At 38.4% G+C, this 21,321-nt stretch overlaps 1 protein-coding gene across 1 annotated transcript in view; it reads right to left on the reverse strand.

Annotated features, from left to right (window-relative positions):
* HERC1 (HECT and RLD domain containing E3 ubiquitin protein ligase family member 1) overlaps positions 1 to 21,036 on the reverse strand; it is a 213,134-nt gene extending 192,098 nt beyond the window's left edge. Inside the window, exon 1 of the mRNA XM_082617315.1 lies at positions 19,478 to 21,036. The gene's annotated coding sequence lies outside the window, so the exon portion shown is untranslated. The remainder of the gene's footprint in view (positions 1 to 19,477) is intronic.
* Between the last annotated feature and the right edge of the window lie 285 nt (positions 21,037 to 21,321).

Below are 21,321 nucleotides of genomic sequence, written 5' to 3' on the forward strand. Positions count from 1 at the left end.
AAAACCATTGCGAAAAGGTTGTGGGAGAGAGGATTTTCACACAATCTCAAAATACCACACTCCCTAGATTAATTACTAGTTACAAAGGGGGAAAAATGTGCATTTATAAAGTGACCTGGTAACAGCCACCACTTTAAATCAGTAATCAAACTTAGCATTACCTATAATGGAAAAAAATGGCATTAGGTGCCTCATGAGGTGATGCAAAAAGCACACACCACCTAAACAGTGTTCATCCAATTCATGTTTAACTTGAATATATAATCTTAAAGAAACAATCAGCAAATTCACATTGTAGTACATTATGTAAGACAAACAGCCTAGATTCTTCAATAAAATTAGTATCATTGAAAAAGAGGGGAGGTAGGCAGGGAATTGTTCTAGATTAAGAGACTAAAGTGACTTAAAAACCAAAAGCAATATGTGAGTATGACTGGATTGTGGATCAGAAAAAAAAAAGTTATAGAAGATATGTGGGAGACAAAAAGAACAATTTAAATACAGACACCGCATACTAGATAATGAATTCAAGTTATCTTCCTTAGCTCGGATACAGGTGTTGTGGTTACAATGGAGAATGTCATTTATAGGAGATGCGCACCTGAAATTTTTTTTTTGAGGGGGTGAGGGAGTATCTTGGTGACTACAACTTACTCTCACTTAAAACAACACGTGTATGCGTGTGTGTTTAGAGGAAAGAAAAAAAAGCAACTGCAGCAAAATGTTACAATCTGTGAAACTAAGTGAAAAGGACATGGGTGCTTATTGTACTGTTCTTCAACTTTTCTATAGATTTGAGACATTTTCAAAATAAAAGTTTGGAGAAGTGTGCAGAAACAGCTGAATCAGGCACAGCTGAGCTCCAGTGATAAAAATGAGGAAAGAAAAAAAGATTATCTTTTACAATAAAAATATACAGAGGAGTTAAATAATAAGTATGGTTTTTCTATTATTAACTATGTCCTTCCTGTTGGAGCATACCTAATAGGTTCATTTATTCCTAGGAGTATCTGTGTTAATCAAATATCACTTTTAATTTCCTTGCAACATAATTAAGTAATTATAGTGATATCATCTCTATAAACTCAGAGTTAGAATTATGAATCTTACTCAAAAAGGACCAGGGCAGGGGATGGATTATTGCTCCCTAAGTTGCCTACCCTTCTTAGAAGGAAGATAAAACCCAGACAGCAAGATGACAAGTTTACTTAAGCTTGTGCTCTGTACAAACTACACAGAAGGAAGCTAATGGGCCGGGAATAGCTGAGTTCAACAAAAATGAGAAGGCAGACCTCTTCATCTCTTAAATCTTCAACCCACATTCTTCATTGTTTCAAAACAGTTATGAATTCCTATATCAGAAAATATAGGAAAATATCTAAGCTAATCTCTATTGTAACATGACTGGAGGTAAATTAAAGCAGAAAAAACCTAAATGGCAAAACTGATTTGGAAATGAGCTTAACTATCTTTGACTATGTTCTTTGAGAATTCACCTTTAAACAAAACAGTGAAGTCACACTATGAAGACCTGACAAAGGAGGAAATGGAAAGCTTTTCTTATTCCTTCATCTTGAATCCTACCTCCCTCTGAATATCTCTTAACAGAAAATAGCAGAATTTGAAAATAATTTCATCTCTGTGAAACTAATCAAGCTATACATTTACTATATGTACACTTCTATGAAGATATATGATACTTTGATTAAAAGGTTTTTAAACATTTTTTCAAATAAAATACATAGATGCAAGACTAACAAAACATGTACAGGGTCTATATGCTAAAAATTGCAAATCACAGATGAAAGAAATCAAAGGAGCTCTAAATAAGGATATGCCATGTTCCTAGATTGGAGGACTAAATATAAAATTGTCATTTCTCCCCCAAAATGATCTACAGGTTTAATACAATAACTATCAAAATCACAGCAAGATTTTTTGCAACTACAGATGAACTTACTTTAAACTTTATATGGAAAAGCAAACAAACTAGCATAGCTAAAATCATAAGCCTTACCATCAATTTAAAACCAACAAGGAAATATTGAGAGACATAAATAAAATATAATCCAATCCTCAAAAAGAAAAACATTTTGAAAATAAGATCACGCCAAAAATCTGCTTGGGCAAAGAGAATGATTAACAAAGCAAATTACTAGATGTAGTCAAGAAAAGAGAAAGCAAGATTAGCTAAAGAACCAACTTCAAGTACAAAAAGCCCTTCCACAACCCAACACAACAGGCTCCTTTCCCCTCCCACCACTGCAACAGTATTGATAATCAGAGGTGGTTACATACAGAAGCATGCACGCACGCACATAAACTCACTAAAAAAGCCCATATAAGATTGTTCAAAAGAACCATACTTTATTCTTTTTTTTTTTTTAATTTATTTTTGGCTGTGTGGCTGCGCGTGGGCTTCTCTAGTTGCAGCAAGCGGAGGCTATTCTTCCTTGCGTTGCACAGGCTTCTCATCACAGTGGCTTCTCTTGTTGTGGAGCACGGGCTCTAGGCGCGCGGGCTTCAGTGGCTGTGGCACACGGGCTCAGTAGTTGTGGCTCGCAGGCTCTAGAGCACAGGCTCAGTAGTTGTGGCGCATGGGCTTAGTTGCTCCGTGGCATATGGGATCCTCCCGGACCAGGGCTCCAACCCGTGTCCCCTGCACTGGCAGGCGGATTCTTAACCACTGTGCCACCAGGTAAGTCCCATACTTTATTCTTTTTAATGTTTACTTAAAGAGATCTGAGTTACTTGTCTTTTAATCCAGTATAGTTTGAAAAGAGTTTTTTACCCTATCAAACTACAAAACAATCAATAATCCCAAATTCTACAGAAAAAAAACAATAAAATAAAGCTTTACACTACAGCAGTCCCCCCTTATCCACAGGGAAAATGTTCCAAGACCCCCAGTGGATACCTGAAACTGAGGACAGTACCAAATACAAATATATTACGTTTTTCCTACACATACATACCTATTATAAAGTTTAATGTATAAATTAGGCATAGTAAAAGATTAACAATAATAATAAAATAGATCAATGTAACAATATACTGTAATGAAACAGTATACATAACAATATACTGTAATAAAAGTTATGTGAATATAGTCCTTCGCTCTCTCAAAATATCTTACAGTACAAGTTTAATGCCTTTCCCATCTTAACTAAGCACTTCTTCACTATGGCCATAACTTCTGCAGTCTGAAGTGCATCAGCAAAACTAGTACAAACTCCTATTTCCTTCTTCACAATTTCACAGATAGAAGATTCATTCTTATCATAGAGTTTAGGAACCTCAGCACAGATTTTTGTCTTTCCTTATGAAGTTGAGAACTTTAACTTTTTCACTTAAAGGAAGCACTTACCTGCTTCTCTGGCATATCCAAATTGCCATCATCACTACTCTTGCACTTTGGGGCCATTACTGAGTAAAACAAGGGTTACTTGAACACAAGCACAGTACAAAGGGATGATTCACATCCCAGACGGGATGGAGCAGGACCACAGGAAATTTAATCAGGTTATTCAGAATGGCGAGCAATTTAAAAATTATGAATTGTTTATTGCTGAAATTTTCCATTTAATATTTTCGGACCATGGTTGACAGTGGGTAGATTTGGATGGACCTAGAGACTGTCATACAGAGTGAAGCAAGTCAGAAAGAGAAAAATAAATATCGTATTTTAATGCATATATGTGGAATCTAGAAAAATGGTACAGATGAACCTGTTTGAAAGGCAGAAATAGAGACACAGACGTACAGAACAAACATATGGACACCAAGGGGGAAAGGGGAGTGGGATGAATTGGGAGATTGGGATTGACATATATACACTAATATGTATAAAATAGATAACTAATGAGAACCTGCTGTATAGCACAGGAAACTCTACTTAGTGCTCTGTGGTGACCTAAATGGGAAGGAAATCCAAAAAAGAGGGGATATATGTATACATATGGCTGATTCACTTTGCTGTACGGTATAAACTAACACAACATTGTAAAACAACTATACCCCATTTTTTAAAAAAAAGCGAAACCATGGATAAGAGGTGACTGCTGTGCTCACTGCCTCCTTAAACTAACCTAACCCAAAACAGGTTTTTTAATCTATTCACCCTAACTGTTACTAACAGATCAGCTATTAAAGTGTGTGTACTGGGGAGGGGACTATACATCTCAGTTGGCCCAGGATGTTACCATTTGATGCCTGCTGTCGCCACATGTACCTTTTTACTATGGTAGAGGCAAAAGACCAAATGCCTATGAATATTCTAAGAATACAGTATTTTAGGTTATAAAACAATACATATATAATTTTGAAACAATTCTCTGAATATATATAAAAGATCTAGAAAAAATGTGGAGAACTACACATGAGAATTAATGGCAGTTACTCTGTGTGGTGAGATAGTTTTCACTTTTTTCTTTATATTTCCCTATACCATCTAAAAATTACTTTTTACAACAGCATATATTACTTTTTACACTTAGGAGGGAGTCATTTCCATTTGTTAAAATGCAGCTTTTCTTTCTGACCCAAGTCCTCATCTCATTTCAAAAGCACGCACTAGTCTTCTTTAATATATGTTATTCATTAAGAACTGAGGCAGTATAGGAAACTGAAACAGTCTAGGAAATTATAGCCTTTAGGATGCAGAATATCTAAATTCAAGAACCAGCTTTGTTGTGGAAAATACAGAACCTACCTACCTTCCAGGATTGTTTAGAGGATCAAACAAGAATCTACATGAAAGTGTTTTCATGAAATACACTCCTGTGAGCTGAGTACTACTATAAGCACATGAACAAACTATGTAACCTCAGACCTCACATATAAAATGAGGGGGTCTTATAAAGTACGCTCCAATTCCCTTCTACATCTGAAATTCTGGTATTAACAGTGTCCTCTTAATTCGGCCTTCTACTCACAACTAATTTATGTCTTCAAGAGGTATACCTTTTTTACTGAGAACACTTCCCAGGTCTCCATGTTTTCTATCTTCACTGGGATATAGTCAGCTCTCCACATTCTGCCCATAGGCCCTGACTGCCTGAAAGTTAAAGAAAATATGTATGGTCCTTCCAAACAGACTTTATATCCCCTCTTAACCTAATTTATATTTCATGATCTCCATCTGCCACATCTTGCAGTGTTGAGTAGTAGCTATGCACAGGACTCTGGAGCCAGGTGCCTAGGTCCAGGTTCTGGCTCTGCTGTATCACCAACACTGCAGTGTAACCCTGAACTATTTACTTAATCTCTCTGTGCCTCAATTTCCTTATCTTCAAAATTGGGATAACAACAGTGCACCTACTGGATAAGTTTGTTGTGAAGATTAAACAAATTACAAATTATATATAAAGGACTGAAAACAGTGCCTAGCATACAGTTAATGTTATATGTGACTGAAGTCTTTTTCTAACATTGCTTCTCTAAAAGTATAATGCTTACAGGCTAAGATAAAACAAACAACCAACATTTGCCTCTTACTTTTTTTCTCATTGAAAAAAATGTCTTCTTATTATTTGCTTATCAAAAATTTCTCCACATCATTGTAGTGAAGTCATACACACTCATCATCATTGGACATTTTTCTTTATTCTCTGTTCAAACCCTCTAATCCAACATTTCCCAAAATGTGTTTCACTAGAAAATTTGTTCCACTAGTTCTTCAAGATGTTATGGGGGAAGAGGGAGAAGGTTCAGTGATCAAATAAATTTGGAAAATGCTGAGTTAATGTTAAACAGGTTCCTTTACTGTAGGTCTTTTACATGCTAGTATGTACTATATTACGTTCCAAGAGAGGAAGAAGTGTACATTGTTTACCAAGTTTATTTGACCCCAAAACGCTTTTGTCAAGGCGCTACATTGGGAAACGCTGCTGCTCTAGTTCTTTAACAACTTTTAATACAAAATACGCTATGTTACATAAGCTTAATATTTCTTAAATCTGATTCACACACAAAGCCTGTTCTCAAATTCACGCTGAGAAATCTGACTCAAAAAACTAATAACTGCTGCCTTGTACAAATTACTTTTTGAAATTTCTGAATATGAATACTGACCGTAAAAGGACAAACACCAATGACCAGCTACATATGCTAGCTGACAAGCTGTTATCTCATGATGAGATGTTCAGCTATTTATTGGCCAAATGTCCTTTAAACAAACTCTAGTTATTCAATATTCCCAAGTTTTTTCTGAATTTTCAATACTAAAAACTTGTGCTCTTCCCTTTTTAAAGGAATTCACTACAGAACACTGTCAAATCGTCCCAGAACCAGTTCTGATATAAATACAAGGCCCTAAATATACAATTTACACTGTTGAAGAACTATCCTAAAAAACACCATCTAATACATGAACAATAGGATTTCACTATTTTGCAATCCCTGATGAATTAGGAAATCAAAGCAATGATCATCAATAGCTGCAAACATCACAAAGAGAGATGACAAGACCTTACATACCTCCTGATGGAAACACAAATTCCTCCTATGAAGTACTCTTAACAAAAGAAAAAAAAAAATCTGACGAATCTATCAACTTACTACAGGAAATTCAGGAGACAGAACATGTTAAATGACATTACAGTACAGAGATGCAATCAGCAAAATGAGACTATGGGAAACTTCTCAAAAACCTGGTTTCTTTTAGCAAAAAATTTTAAGAAGAAAAAAAAAGAAAGATGGAAGGAGAGTCTAAAGATTAAAAATGATTTAATATACAAGACAAACAATTGTAAAGTATGGACCTTATTTGGATCCCACTTCAAGCAAACTGTGTGTGTATAAAACAACCAGAAAAATATGAAACCTGATTACATATTTGATATTAAGAACTTGCTATAAATTTTTTTTGGTAAGATAATGGTATTATGCTTATTTTATAAAAAAGAGAGACTATCTTTTTTTTTTTTTTTTTTTTTTTTTTTTTTTTTTTTTTTTGCGGTACGCGGGCCTCTCACTGCTGTGGCCTCTCCCGTTGCGGAGCACAGGCTCCGGACGCGCAGGCCCAGCGGCCATGGCTCACGGGCCCAGCCGCTCCGCGGCATATGGGATCCTCCCAGACCGGGGCACGAACCCGTATCCCCTGCATCGGCAGGCGGACTCTCAACCACTGCGCCACCAGGGAGGCCCGAGACTATCTTTTAAAGATCCATACTGAAATACCTGAAATTTACAAATTAAATATGTCTGGGATATGGTTCAAAAAAGTCCAGAGTTGGGAGTGGGGTAGGGGTGGATAGAAATATAGAGAAAATAATACTGTCTATAATAATTCTGGAGGCTCAATGATGGGTACATAGGAGCTGTTTAAACTATTCTTTCTACTTTTATATTAATATATGTTTAAAATACTTTGTAATAAAAAGATTTAAAAAAAAAAAACACTGTCTGGGAATTGAATTACCTACCTCGGACTGCAAATAGCCTCTACATATTCCCATAATAGATTAATGCACAGTCAAGCATAAGTGAATTTAAATTTACTATGAACAAATCATGTTTATAAAGTACTAAAAGAAATCATTTGACAAGAATTTCACTAATACTCTACATGCTAAACTCTCCTATGTAATTAACTCTTATTTACAAGTCTGTTAACAATCTCTAGCCAATTTATGGCTTTCCATGAAAAAAATATAGTTTAATTATGATTTTTTAAAATTTCTATTTAAGCTGCAGACAATATTGCAGAGTCATCGCTATCTTTCTACTCCCGTGGGCTTATGGTACTTCTGGAGTTTATCGTCAGCAGACATATTGCATAAGTGCTCCAGCTCACTGAGCTCCAAACAGGACTAGTTTTATCTTGTGTACAAGAACTCTTTCCTGCCTTCCTACTCTGAAATAAAGAGCCAAACCAACAGAAGGCAGACCAAGAGGGAGAGGGTGGTTATAAGGAGGCAGTTACAAGAGAGCACCATGGAAAAGGGAGAATATCACTGAGAACTGAAAGCTACAACTTAAAAATACAAAACATTCAGCAATTCTTTAGATTTTTGCAAAACAAGTCACATTTTGTCAATCATGAATTACTTTAAAGTGAAATGATTCTGTGAATTTGCATCTGACTTTATTCCCTTATACAGCATATCTTTAAAGAGTTTTGAAAAATTCCTCTTCAGATCTCAGACTAATTTAAATTAACCAAAGCAATTCAGAATAGTTTCAAAATGAACAGAGGAAACAGGTGACATACTAAACTTTTATCAGCATTTCCCTACTGCCACACATTACATGAGTCTTTTCAGAAGCTACCAAACTCTCTTTTTGACTTTAAAAAAGCAAAGTGCCCCACCCCATGCTAATCTACAATGCAATCAAAACAGCATCAATATTACTACAGCCTAACTGTACAAGGTCTTAGTGAAAAATATTGGTTTAAAAAATACCAAAACAGTATTGTAATTATATTTTTAATTTATATTTTAATCTTAAATTTTATATTTTTAATCTAAATTATATTTCTCAAAAACTCCTAGGCTTTAAGAATAACAAACACTAAAAACATGCCAATTACAACAGGCCATCTTTGCCCTTTCATCATGCCAAGTATCTTCTGCCTCCAGATTAAGCAACTTTCCAATCACTAATTTAAGAGATCAAGCCCATAACACCATACAATGCAGAAGTCCACCACTTACACTCTGGCAGTTTTGCAAAGGAATAGCAACTTCCTTTATGAATAGAACCTTCATAAAAGAGAGTCTAGCAACTAGAGGTTATTCAAGGGCTTGTTTATTAGGCAGCTACCTCTCTCCTCTGTGGAAGCTTATCAAATGGCAGAATATCTACCCTGCCTATCCCACAGAGGTGTTATGAAGATAAATTGGGAAAATGTTTACCAAACTACTTTGAAAATGAAAGGCTATATACAAATATAAGGCATTATTATTTCATTACTTGTTTGCACTCTAGACAGTTTGCAGACTAAACTTGCTACTTAATATCATTGTTTCAAGGTCTACCAAGAAAAACTTATCTCAGGGTATAAAGATTCACTAATATTCACCTTTCTATAGCAAAGTTCAATCCTTATTCCAATTGTGTTTCTCTTCTAACATTTATAACCCTTCTTTGGCAGAAGAAAACTAGGAACATTCTTTAAGAAGTCAAAGCAACATGCGACACCTAAAAGTCTGTCTCACTGCCAACATGAGTTTCTGAACACCTATGTAGAATGGTCCTGCCCAAACGACATTATTTGGATGGGATTTTAGATCAGACAAAACCATCACACTGAGGCTGGCCGTTTCCATGCTCTGCCTCCCACAGTTTCCACCAACACCTGCCTTTGTTTCTGAATTCTAATCCAGGCTCCACCACTTACTAGCTATGCGATTCTGGGCAACTTACTTAACCTTTCTGTGCTTCAATTTCCTATCTACAAAATAAACGTGGCTTAAATAATAAACAGTTCAACCAGATTTAATATTATTTATACAATAAAGTTCTTAGAATAGTGCCTGGTGCACAATAAATGCTCAGTAAGTGTTACCGAGTATTATTACTTTATTTGTGCATCTGGCCACTCCACCACACCACCTTCACTAAATTACATAAATCTTACCATCATTTGTCATCATTCCTTCTTTTTAAAAGAATGAGCAATTTTAAGAAGTCAAACTATGACCATATTACTGATAAAATTTCAATGTATCAATACATCACTGGATGTATAGTTGTATAAGAAAGTTCAATGATACTTTATATAAAAGATACTGGCCCCCACATGCTTTTAAATTATATTAACACCTAGATAATATAATATTCCTAGGTTATCCTAGATTTCTAGTACTATCAGTTAGCAAAGCTGTTTATTTGAATGGTATCACATAAAACTTCCCATGAACAGTTTTGTATAGTGACTAACAGGAAAGGTCTTCTAAAATGGCAAAATTTAAAAGGGCTTCTATAAATGCTACTATATTAAGTTTAAAAAAAAAAAGCTTGGATAATAATGTATCCCCCCCCAAAAAAAAATCAAGATCAACAGAGACTTTAAATCAAGAGTTTAGAGTGAGGAAAAATAGCTTGCCAGAGCAAGAGGAAATATTATTATTACATTAACATCAATAACATTATAATTAGAGGACAACCAAAGTATGTTAAACACTGCAACAAACACAAGAGCTACACTCCACGCTTATTTTTTAAATATTACTTAGCACATATTTGAACAATATATGCTCCTGATAATGTTATCAATTCTAAATCTTAACACTCCACCTATGAGTGTCTAATGCAAAAAATTCACAGCATTGCTTAACTGATTTAATAGTTCTTCCTTGGCTTAAAATCTTAAAAAGGTAGAATCACTTAATCTAATTTAGAGATAATTTCACTCCACAGACAACTACCTAGAGCTGCATCTCTGGCTTACTATGTGTCAGGGACTTTTCTAGGCACTGGAATGAACAGGTTATAAAGTACCTGTTCTCACAGAGTTTACATTCCAGTGAGGAAGACAAGTAATAAACAAGTAGACAAATAAATCATTAAATTTCAGAAAGCATACTATAAAAAAATTAAGCAAGAGAGACAAGGAGAAATTAGGGGCAAGGTGTTCACTAGTTTGTATAGTGTGCTCATTGGAGATCTCTAAAGAGGCAGACTCCCTGAACCCCTTTTTAAGCAGACACTTGAATGACGTGAGGGAGCAAGCAGTACAAAGACCTGAGGGAAGAACAGAGCAAGAACAAGTATTAAGCCCTGGGAATGCACCTGGCATGATCAAAGAACATAGTGAAGTTCAGTGTAGCAGAAGTGGAGTGAACAGAGAGGAGACAGGGACTACATCATGGAGGACTTTACAGGCCATGGCCAGGAATCTGGCTGTTATTTTAATTATAAAAGGAAGTCATTATAAAGTATTAAATAGAGGAGTGGCTTATCTGATGAACAGTTAAAAAGATCATTCTAGCTGTGAAACGCAGAATAGACTGTAGGAGGTCAAGTGAGAAAACAGGGAAAACAGTTAAGAGACTCTTGTAATTATCTAACCAGGACATGATGGTGGTTTAGACCAGAGTAATAAGGTAGAGATGATGATATCTGATCAGATTAGAAATATATTCAAAAGACAGAACCAAGAGGATTTGCTGTTGGGCTGATTATAGGGTATAAAAAAAAGAAAAGAATCACATGTGACACCTAGGCTTTTGGCCTGAGTGACTAGGTAAATGGTCCTGCCATTTACTAAGGGCACATTGGGAAGAAATGGTGAGGACAGGAATCACAACTTCTGTGTTGTGCAAATTTAGTTTGAGAAGCTTTTTAGACAGCCAAATGAGATGTGGAATAAGCAGACGAATTATGACACTGTACCTCAGGAAAGGGGTCAGGGCTGAAGATATAAATGTGGAAGTCAATCAACATTTAGATAGTTCTTAAAGCCACAGAAATGGATAAATGTAGATGGGAAAAACTTTTCTGTTTAATCTTCACATGAGCCCTATGAGGTAGCAACTATCATCATTCCCATTTTATAGATCAGAAAATAGGCTAAGAGATAAAAACTTATCCAACATCAGTCTACTAGTAAGTGGTAATAAGTTAGAAAAACAAACAAACAAAATATCTAATTCACTATAATGACTATGACCTTTCTCAACTGGGTTCATCACCTGAACCATAGAACTTGAAATGAATATTGGAGCGGATCTTTTCTCAACTATCCCAAGGACAGTAGATAACTAGCGCCATTCTAGGTGCACTGGAGAGAAGTTTATTCTTCACATACAATTAATGCTCAAATGTCCTAGAACATTAGGGTTTAGCTCTCTCATGGAACCCCAGATGAGAAAAAAGCTATACTACACTATTATTCTATTGTTACTATTATTATTATTCTACTACTACTAGTGGTAGGACTCACTTAAAATGAGAGGAAAAAAGACTGGTGAACAACATAAGTTACCATCTCGTGGAAACCTTTTCATGGCTTTGCTCTGTAACCAGTAAAATAAAGTGTTACTTGAGGGTTTTATACCACCAAAGGTGACTGTAAGAATACACCAGACCTCTGCTGATTCTACTCACAATCAGCACTCATCATCTGTTTTCCTGAGAACATCAATTCATCAGAAAACCACTAGAATGTAAGCTCCTCCAGTGCAAGAATATTTGTTTTTTCATTAATGTGTTCCAAGCACCTGGAACAATGTCCTTTTTGGTGAAAGAACCTAAATTTCCAGCCTCCCTGAGCAGAACTTGTTACCTTGTAAGATGGAGATGTTTTTCATGTTGTCTTAGTTTCTTGGCACCACTAAAATCTGATAGGATTATCCTAATCCAGAACTTTAAACTCTCGATTTCTTCTTCCTTAAGATTGGCCTTCTTTCTTATGGAAATAAAACAGATTCCAGATAAAGCCATTACTGTTCAAATAACTACCATACCATATTGCCAATATGTACTGTATGTCCTGTTCAAAATAAACAGCATACAATGTGAACCAATAATTACTATCTCATACATACTCTAGAGGAAAAAATATTCTCCTTACAATTTCAGTTATCCTTTGTTAAACTCCACAAGTATTTCAGAGCACAGGTATTATGAATCAATGCAGCAACTCCATTAAATGCACAAAGTTTCAAATGAGCAATCCTGGCTAGATCGGAAATTGCCTTCTAGTCAATTTCCCCTGCACAAAATAACCTACATGTTATCAGTACAGTATTAGTGGACAATATATTTCATTTTCAAGCTATAAGAACCTGCCAACGGGACTTCCCTGGTGGCGCAGTGGTTAAGAATCCGCCTGCCAATGCAGAGGACACAGGTTCGGGCCCTGGTCCAGGAAGATCCCACATGCCACGAAGCAACTAAGCCAGTGAGCCACAACTACTAAGCCTGCGCTCTAGAGCCCTAGAGCCACAACTACTGAAGCCCGCACGCCTAGAGCCCGTGCTCCACAGTGAAGAGCAGTCCCCGCTCGCTGCAACAAGAGAAAGCCCGCATGCAGCAATGAAGACCCAATGCAACCAAAAAAAAAAAAAAAAAAGAACCTGCCAATGGCAGGCATTAAGTGCCCTTCCACAATGGGTTCCGGTCACTGAAATGACTGCAGGGCATTTTTTTAAATCACTCATCTCTGGCAAAAAATATATATATATTAAAAAGTACAACAACACATTCTGTTGGTAAGGTTGTGGTGAAAACAGCTGCTCTCATACATTACTGGTGGGAACGCAAATTAGTACAACACTCTTGGAGGAAAATTTGGCAATACCTAACAAAACTACATATGCACAGAACTTTTGACCCAGCAATCCCACTTACAGGAATCTACCCTGAAGATACATCTCTTACACTACAAAAATATATATTCACAGGTCACTTACTGCAAAATTGTTTATAACTGCAAAATACAGGAAACAACCTAAGTGCTCACATACAGAAGAATAACTGAATAACTTAGGATACATCTACACAGTAGAGTACTATACAGCTGTAAAAAAGAATGGAGAATATCTGGGAATTCCCTGGTGATCCAGTGGTTAGGACTCAGAGCTCTAACTACTGGGACCTTGGATTAGATTCCTGGCCAGGGAACTAAAATCCCATAAGCCACATGGCGCTGCCAAAAAATAAATAAATAAAAAATTTAAAAATTAAAAAAAAAAAAGAATGGAGAATATGAAAAGACTATCTCTTCAAAAGAATGAACTGTTGGGGTGATTTCCAGGACATACTATTAAGCTGAAAAAAAGGTGCAAAAAAGTATCTATAACATGCCACTTTTCATATAAGAAAGAAGGGAATAGGAAAAAGAGTTTGGCAGTTCCTCAAAAAGTTATCATATGGGCCTCCCTGGTGGCGCAGTGGTTGAGAGTCCGCCTGCCGATGCAGGGGATGCGGGTTCGTGCCCCGGTCTGGGAGGATCCCATGTGCCGCGGAGCGGCTGGGCCCGTGAGCCATGGCCGCTGGGCCTGCGCGTCCGGAGCCTGTGCTCCGCAGCGGGAGAGGCCACAGCGGTGAGAGGCCCGCATACCGCAAAAAGAAAAAAAAAAAAAAAAAGTTATCATATGACCCAGTAATTCCACTCCTAGGTATATACCCGAGGGAACTGAAAACATACGTCCACATAAAAACTTACACCTGAATGTTCATAATAGCCAAAAAAGAAAAAAGAAAAGAAAAGAAAAACCAAATGTCCATCAACTGATGCATGGATGAACAAAGTGTGGTATATTCATACAATGGAATATTATTCAGCCATAAAAAGAATGAAGTACTGACACATGCTATAACATAGATGAACCTAGAAAAGATTATGTTAAGTGAAAGAAGCCAGGCACAAAAGTCCACATATCACATGATTCCATTTACATGAAATGTCCAGAATAGACAAATTCATACAAACAGAAAGTATGGTTACTACCGGCTGGAGAAGGGGGAATAGGAAGTGACTACTAATGAATACAGGGTTTCATTTCCAGATAATGAAAATGTTCTAAAATTAGGTAGTGGTGATGGTTGCACAACCTTATGAATAGACTAAAAAACAATGATTTGTACACTTCAAAAGGGTGAGCTTTGTGTTTTGTGAATTGTACCTCAATTTAAAAAACTGTATGCAAGAAAAAAAGGAATACAAAAAAAAACACAATCTGTTCATCTGTGTAAAAGAGATAATGGAAGGATAAACCAGAAACTAAAGAAGCTGGTTACCTAAGGGCATGGAAAACAGGTGGGGAAAAGGGGGAGGGGAGGGAATGGGAACAGGGTAGTAGGAATAAGGAGTGACAATTATCTGAGTATGTTTTTTTAATGTAATGTTTAGTAGCAGTAATGTTTCATATACCAAAATAAATAAAATCATCCAGAACTGGAGGAACCCAAAATAGGATACAAAGAATGAGAACAAACTGCATTACAGATGAATAACATAACCACACTAAAGGAAGTGAGGAACAAAAGAATTAACCTAAGTAACTTTGAAAAACAGTATGTTGACTAGATACTGTAAGGCTAAAGACAAGGAAAAAAACATGTATACAAATACTGCACTCATTGGTAAATATGTTTCTCATAAGAGTTAGCAATCGGTCACTACTTGATGTGCATTCTAAAATTGGACAAATAAATTAGTATACAGTATTATAGATAACGAGAGGCAGGTTTCTCACTGTCAGAAAAAAAAGTTACAAATAAGAAATGGCTGGTAGGGGCCTCCCTGGTGGCGCAGTGGTTGAGAGTCCGCCTGCCGATGCAGGGGATACGGGTTCGTGCCCCGGTCTGGGAGGATCCCATATGCCGCGGAGCGGCTGGGCCCGTGAGCCATGGCCGCTGGGCCTGCGCATCCGGAGCCTGTGCTCCGCAACGGGGGAGGCCACAACAGTGAGAGGCCCGCATACCGCAAAAACAAAAAAAAAAAAAAAAGAAATGGCTGGTAAAGCAGAAACTAACACAACATTGTAAAGCAACTATACGCCAATAAAAATTAATTAAATAAATAAATAAAAAGAAAAGGTTGGAATGAACCTTGTGGTGTTGGACTGGAATACAAGATATTAATATGAACTCAAATATGGTTTTTAAAATATAGAGAAAGAAATACAGAAATAAGTGTGTGTGCGTGTGTGTGTGTGTGTGTGTGTGTTAGCATGTGTGAGCAAGTTAGTATATACATATATTTCCTAGCTCTGTCCTCTGAGGGCCTAGGAGCAATGACACCCCAGTGAGCATACCTAGCATTCAGATCTTGATTTAAATTCTGTTCTCCAATAAAAGGAACCAGATCTCCTTAGAGAAGTAGTTGATTTCAGGACAGGTACAAGGAAAAATACAAGATCAGCATGGAATATAGCCTGTGGTGCCAGAATATAAGGAAGTGCTCAAAAAAGGGTGGAGGACAACCCGAAAGAGCTCCTAATGGCCAAAACTGGAAGAATCTGAGCAATAAGATAATGATACTATTGAAGTAGAATCTGTAGAATAAAATAAATATCCATGAAGTCATACTTATAAAAATAAATAATTTAACAAATAAATGAGGAAGGGACGTCTCTTTCTTACAGAAGAATTCCAATAATAAATGTAAAAGGAACGAGGGAAATAACAAAATCACCAGTAGGCAAATACCACAGTAATAACTGTTGCAGACAAGATCCACCAATGGTTGCTAAAATCAGTGGGAGAAAGTTTGAGGAGAAGCAGTGTATCTGCATAGTCTCAAAGTATCTCCCTTAGGATATGTATCAATTACAAAAAGAAAAATAGTAACTTTATAGTGGAGAATACAGCAGAGTTCACCTTAATAAAGCAATCAAGGTTAAAATATCATTAGCAATAAGACATATCAGCACCATGTACCCTCTAGTATGATGCACTGAGGACACATCCCTTTTGTAGTTTTCTTGCAAACATACAGAACCTCAATCTAATCACGAGAAAAACATCAGACAAACACAAAATGAGAAATATTATACAAAATAACTGACGAATACTCATCAAAAGTGTCAAGGTCATGAAAGACAAGGAAAAACAGAGGAACTGTCACAGATTGTAAACAAGACTAGGAAGATATAACAACTAAATGCAATGTAGGATCCTGGATTAGATCCTGGAAGAGGAAAAAAAAATACATTGGGGAAAAACTGGTGACATTCATGTAAAGTCTGTAGTTTAGTTAATAATATTTCACCAATGCGAATTTCCTGCGTTTGATCATTGTTATGTAAGTCTTCAACAGTAGAGGATGCTATGTGAAGGGTACATAGGAACTCTCTGCACTATCTTTGCAACGTTTCTGTAAGTCTAACATTATTTCAAAATAAAGTTAAAAATAAATAAAATCCATCAATCGATCATCTTATGCGAATGTCTTATTCCCTTGCTCAGGGATCTCATCTGGAATTTAATATTCCCATTAATTTAGAGGGTCTAGTAAGTGACTGCAGAACAATCTAAAATCATAAAAACCAGATCGGGCATCTAAAAAGTAAATTACCTACGTTTTGTTTTTTATACTTTCTGCCTTTTTTAGTCAAAAAAAATTTGCTGCTGTTGCAACTTTACTGGCTTTGCAAACTTCTTTTAAAACGACCAATTTTTTTTTTGTTTTCAATATCGTGATAATCTGTAGTATGTGCCCAAAATAACATTTCATTTGTCTGTTAAGGCAAAGTTTTATTTACATAAAAAACTGTCAATAGATTATAGTAAGCTTGTTACTTATTATCACATAGTCGTCCAACCATAAAATTCAAGGTTTTTTCTCAAGTCAATTTGCTTTTATCCTAATACAAACTTCTCTCCACACCCTAAACTACAAAGTCATCACTGTTATTTTAAGTTCTGAAAATCTGAATTTTAAAAAATCAGCTGTTCAATATATGCAGTCTTTTTTTTAAATTTCAAATATTGAGTAATTTCGTCTTTTTTGGGAAAAAATGTTGGAACATTAGAATTCTACTGTATTTATTATTTGCATCCTCTACGAACTAACCCAGCCTAATCAACAAGTCTTCTGAAATTCCTTTTATCAAATAGGATTTTCAGATGTTTATATTAATAAACAGATTAAGCGACATGTTTACATTTGCTTTCTCCTCCACGCACCACCACGATGCCTGCATTGGGAGTGGAATGCATGACAAGCAAATGAATGGGTAAGTGTCATGAGCAAACAGCGTGACTAGAAATTTAAGAAGCAAAGTGATAAGAACCTTAGGGAAAGCAAAATTCATAAAAGTTTAGAATTACAAGAGGCCTTAATAGGCCATTCCAATGACAACCCCAGATAGATGACAATCTACCCTATTTTTAAAAGCCTCCAGATTTTCAACCTCCCTAAATGTCTCATTCTGCCATATAAAAAACTGTCATGTGATTTGGGGGAAATATTGCAAGACTATTCTTTGCCCTACCTAATGCTTTCTTTCTTCAAATAATATAACAATACATTTTAACTCACTTCCAAGATTTACGAATGCGTACAGGTGCTTAATACACACGTGTGTACATATATATGCACACAGGTACCAAGGACACTCAATTTTGCTTGTATAAACACACACTATAAAAATCTACATAATCAAAGGCACATGTCCACCCCATCCCAATCACAAAAGCACTATGAAACAAACAATGCCACATAATGGTTCGGGTCTAAAAATAACCAATGGGAGCCAATTTTATAAAGCCTTGAAGTAAAAAGGTTTCTTCCCACCATAATAATCGAAGTTTATTTGCTTTCCACAAATACTACTCCTTTACAGCAGCCACCACAGGCAGAACTGTAAAAACACATATGTCCTAAATCCAAGTAAACAATAATTTTTAATGTTTTCTTTTTTTAAAAGCATTTAGCTAATCATCATTTTGGAAGAGGGCCCAATGAAAGAGATCGTGATGACAGCGTACAACCAGTGCTAATGAACGAGTAACCAGTTTTAATCAAGCAGGTCAAAGAAGTGACTCAAATACAACAAATCAGTTTCCCAACATGTATAGAATGGGGAAGTCCCAGTCAAGGATGACCCAAAAACTATTGGAAAAAATTAAGTGTCTGTTAGGAAATACACCAAAATGTTAACCGTGAAATGCTACCTCTGGAAATGGAATTACGAGGATGGGTCAGTGTGTTCAGATTTGGTATTCCTATTATTCTGAGTATCCATATTTTGTACTGCATTATAGAAACCATTGTTAAATTAAAGCAAAATTCTGTCCCTGTGTTTCACAGCTCTCTAGGATGCACAGCATGTCTTTTACATAACCTCCTGGGAGAGATCGTATCAGCTCCGGTCCTCCTGGGTCTCCCATGAACCTGCCACCCATCACAGGAAAGGTTTCACTATGTTCCCTGAGACAGCTCCAGTCATCATCCTCCTCATCTCACCCCAGAGACTTAACAATGCATCTCGTCTCCCCTCCCAGTAGCAAAAGCTTTATAAATTGTTATTTTATAGAGGCAGAAGATTTGAAGAAAGGTTTACCGGATCATGAGCTTCCCCCACCCAAAAAGCACAGCAAAAGGGAAAGACACGTCGTCCCAACCTCCACCCCTCAAAAGGTGGAGGGTGACGGGGGGCACCCGGGTCGCGGCTCTCCTCGATCCCGAAATAGAGTCGGGCCGCCACCCCACCCCCCGGTCCGAGCCCCGGCCGGGGGCGGGACTCTCGTTAGCCGATAAAGGAGTGGGGGAGGTCAGAGACGCGACCCCCGAGGCCCGTGGACTGATACAGCAAGCCGCCAGAGGGGCGGGTTCCTCCGCCCTCTCGGGCCAGCCGCTCGTCTTCTAACGCGGCTCTGTAGCCGCCCGGGCAGCGAGAGGCCTCAGGGGCCGGGGAGCCGCACCGCGCCGGGAGGGCTTCCTCAGGCCTCTGCCTGCCTCCCACCCGGGACCCCGGTGGCCCCCTTCGGCGGCGGCCCCCGAACGGCTCAGGCCGGCCTTGCCGGGCCAGCGGGGCGCACGCACAGGCGGCCTGGAGGACAGAAGAGAAGGCGTTACCATACGCAGCTCCAGAGCTGGCGGGGGTGGGGCGCGGCTCCGGCGACCCGAGCCAGGCTCGGCAGCGGCTGCGGTGGCCGCGTCCTTTATTTTTGCTGCAGCAGCGGCGACTTGTCACAGGGAAAGACGTAGGAGGCGGCGGCAGCAGCAGCAGCAGCAGTGGCGGCAGGCGAGTCTCGCGGGACTTGGGCGGAACTCTCGCGCAGCCTGGAGCCCTCGCGCCGCTCCCCAGGCCTAGCGCGGGAGGCAAGAGTAGGTGGGGGAGGAGTACTCGGTGGAGGAGTGTTCGGGCCAGGCTGCAGGAGAACGGGAAAAGAGACTGGGATTTAATAATGGATGGGGGTGGGAAGCCTAGATTCTAGGAACACCCAGTTACCGCGCAGCCCTCACCTTTCAGCGCAGAGGCCAGGCAGCTCGGTGCGTCCGCGAGGATCGGACTCCGCATGAGGCACAATTGTGGGGCGTTTCATAGACGGCGGTGAGCAGTACGGGGGCCCGCCAGCGCGCCCCCTTTTCCTCGTGGTGGGCGTGGAAGACCCTACTGCCCCGCGTCCTGTTGCTGCCAGATGGAGCGACGCGTGGAAAAACTGGCTGCCGAGGCTAGGCGGCCACACCCCTTTATCTCGGACTCGCGCCACAGCGCTCTGCGCTCTTTATCTCCCACACGAGCTAGACCTTCTGGCCGGTCAAGTTCAATCCCATGAAAGCGGTTCACTTGAGTTACTTCTAGCTTTTTATTCATGAATTTGTGCTGCAGGACTGTCAAAACCCTGCAGATGCTGGGGCCTGCGACTCCTTCTTTCTGCTGAGGAACACAGGTAAATTATGACTTTGATCTTGACCTTGACCTCGACCTCTACAGTGAAGTCTCATGAGTGGAGGGACCCTGACTGGCCTAGTCATCACTGTGTCTCCAGCACCTAACACTGGCCCAGGTGCTCATTAAATTGTCGAATGAATACACCTGTCCCCGTCTTCCTTCTGTACCTGTTCTTACTCCAAGACTCCACATTTATAGCCACCATCCTGGTATTCTTTGTTGAAAATTTTCTGACGAGCAGCAGTTATGTGTAACTGACTGAGGTCATGGAGCCGATCGCTGCCCTCCAGAAGTTCACAATCTAACTGGGGACATATGAGGAATATGCAGCATACAGGCCATGTACGTGTCACTAATGTAAAAAATTGTGATATAGGCAGAAGAGGGAGTGCTTGCCCCATGGATATATGGGGAGATAAGTTGGATATATGCGAGGCAGTTTAGCCTAAGAGTTTTTTGACTCACTGTCAAATAATTTGTTTCACTGTCACATAGGTGAGAATTCTGGAATCCCACTTACTAGGTGTGTGACTCTGGACAAGTTGCTTGACCTCTCCGAACCTCAGGTCCTTATCTGTCAACTCATAATGTTCTTATTATCACAGGGGTCCTGTGAAGAGTAAAATATATGTAAAGCTCCTGGCACATATTAATTACTCATTAAATGCTAGGCCTTATTATGTGTGTAACTTTTAAGTTTCTACATGTAAAATGTGTGTCTTTTTCTGGTAAACTCGATGTGAGGGGGTGGGTATATGTGATGTCATTGTTGCCAGTGCTTTATCATCTGGTTATTGTGTGTGAAGCTGAGACAAGTTAACAAGCTCCCTTGCCATCCTCATTTTAACTTGTTGATGATGTAGGCATATGTGTCACTCAAAGCATCCCATGACATTCCATTTTTCTTGGATTTGTAAAACTTTACTAGGACTCTGCTTATTTTAGAGGCCAATTGAGACATTCCCTCCTTTGCCCTCTCCTTAGCTTCCACCCTCAGGGCGGTGTGGAAAGGAGAAATGAATAC

Source organism: Mesoplodon mirus (assembly GCF_964341445.2).
Source record: "Mesoplodon mirus genome assembly, chromosome: 4".
Taxonomy (NCBI): domain Eukaryota; kingdom Metazoa; phylum Chordata; class Mammalia; order Artiodactyla; family Ziphiidae; genus Mesoplodon; species Mesoplodon mirus.